The 2323-nt window shown below is 37.8% G+C and overlaps 1 pseudogene; it reads right to left on the bottom strand.

Moving 5' to 3' along the window:
• Nucleotides 1–1108: 1108 nt before the first annotated feature.
• LOC144366740 (mitotic checkpoint protein BUB3 pseudogene) lies at nucleotides 1109–2034 on the bottom strand (annotated as a pseudogene).
• Nucleotides 2035–2323: the final 289 nt, after the last annotated feature.

Raw genomic sequence — 2323 nt, 5'->3', positions numbered from 1 at the left:
CTCATTTTTCACTGAAATACTTAAAAAATAAGACCCTTCTCTATATCAAAGAATTAAAAAAAATACATCATGGATGAAATAAAATTTTAGTAACAGTCTAAGTCCTAATCAAAGATATACATTTGCAAATAATATAAATTAAAAATAAAAAGCGTGACTGTTTAATACTATTTGGAACTACTCAGAATAGGCCAAGCTGAGTTCATGTTCTGATTTAAGGAATTACTTTGAAATGAGTCTCATTTGCACTATAATTTGTTTTCATTTTAACCTTAATCACCAGTGGCTGGACAACTAAAATGGACATAAGAACTATATAAATGTCAAAGAAATATGTAAACCTCATTAATGTTTCCAAAAATTCATTTAGAGATAGAAACAGGTCCAAATAGATGCCTGTCTAAATGTACTGCAATTACGTTACAATTATTTTTCCAAATACACAGATATGATCTGTCTTTTCTCAGCTCATTACTGACTCAAACAATTTGCCCTTCTGGGATCAATTGTTTGCTAATAAATAATTGTTTACAGTCACAAAATGATGTTAGGAGGTTTTCTTGTTAGTTTTCCTTTTGCACCCTAATAAGATTGAAAACTAGCTGATTCCCAAGAGTCTAACCTTAACCTCGCTTTGTTTAACAGCCCAGGAAATGATGAATCATCTGCTTCAGAAAATAATGAACAGCCAAGAGGAAATATTGTTTAATTGAAGATTAACCTCCTCATGAGGCAGTCTGAAGCAGCTTTAGAATTAGCAGCTACAACCAGAAAAAGAAATAGCTCAAGAGCATTTTCCCCTACCATTTAAGGTCCAGAAAGAATGCAAAGGGATTTTTATTAACTCTATTTATTTACAAACATTTATTTCCACAGTGGAAACAAAAATCATCAAGGTCAAAACTAATTCTTAAAAGTGCAGTCACTGCCCTCCAATTTTGTTTGCCCAAATACCTTTAATGCAGCAAACCATCAAACCATCTCATGCATTTAGGAAATTATTCATTTAAAAAAAAAGAAAAAACCTCTTTTCCATTATTTTCAGGTTCTTATAATATTAAAATTAATATTTTCCCTGGTTTCTTTGTTAATAGTAATAAATCCACCATTGGGGAGTAGGAATTGTTTTATTATCATCAACATGACACTTAAGTAAATGAAATCTTGTTAAGTACATGGTGACTTGGGTTTTGTTTCTTCATCTGTCACTTGGCGAATGAAGACACCATCTTCAGGATGTTCTGTGTCATCCATTTCATACATATATGATGATGTTATTGCAAGTGTAGTCCCATCATTGCTGAAGGCAAGTGATGCGATGCTGTTAGGGTACCGATGGAACTGGCACAGTCATTTTTTATTAAATGGATCCCAAATATTTACAAATCCATCAGAACCACCTGTGGCAAATGTATTGTGGATATTGTGAAATGAAATGGCATTGACTGGGTAAATCTGTTCAATATTATTTTCTTTTAGTCTGTGACACTTGAAAGCATACTTCTTCTGTACCTCAGGGCTTGGGTCCAAGTACTCAACTGCCACCCGGCCTTCAATAGAGCTTAATACATAGCCCTGCTTGTTAGGAAATGCTCTTATGCAGCGAGTCTGGTATTTCAGGCTGGACTCCCTGCACTGCTGCACATAGCCCATGTTTGGTAAATCCCACACCAACACTCTGCAGCCGGCTGTACCTACAATCAGCCGGTCTCCAGACGCTGAGAGGATATACACCTTTTCAGGCTGAGAGAAGGTCCCAGCATTGCAAGGAGTTCTGGGATCCCACAGTTTAACTGTTTGATCCCAACTTCCAGTAACCATCACATTCACTTCTGGACAGTATTCAACACGTCTGATAGGGGCATCATGGGTTCCAACAAGATTTTCTTGATCAGTGTTCAAATCATACATTTTCAACTGATGATCTAATCCCCCACTCCAGGCATGCGTTGGATCGTAGAAGGCGCAGTCTAGGACAGCGCTGGTGTGCTAGTACTTGAGCCGCATGGAGTTGGCCGGCACATCGTAGAGGCACACGGAAGTGTCCCAGGACGAGGGAGGTGTTGGGGCTGAACTTCATGGAGGAGATGCTGTCCTTGGGCGGCTGCTTCAGCTTGAACTGGTCATCTTGAGTTGCCTGAAGTAGCATCTCAATGGCTTGCTGCCGCCTCGCAGCTTCCCTCTCCATGGAGCAGTTTCTTGATAACTGTTTTTTTGCTACGAAAATGAGTTTGTTTAGGCTTTCTAATTCTAATGGAATAAATTTTGATAAATCGTATTTTTTTGTAGGAAATTGTGCATTTTATGTAGAATTCCAGGTGTA

The sequence above is a fragment of the Ictidomys tridecemlineatus genome, chromosome 1 (assembly GCF_052094955.1).
Source record: "Ictidomys tridecemlineatus isolate mIctTri1 chromosome 1, mIctTri1.hap1, whole genome shotgun sequence".
In the NCBI taxonomy this organism is placed as follows: Eukaryota; Metazoa; Chordata; class Mammalia; order Rodentia; family Sciuridae; genus Ictidomys; species Ictidomys tridecemlineatus.
The sequence above is the reverse complement of the archived record's forward strand: the minus strand, read 5'-3'. Positions and strand labels throughout refer to the sequence as shown.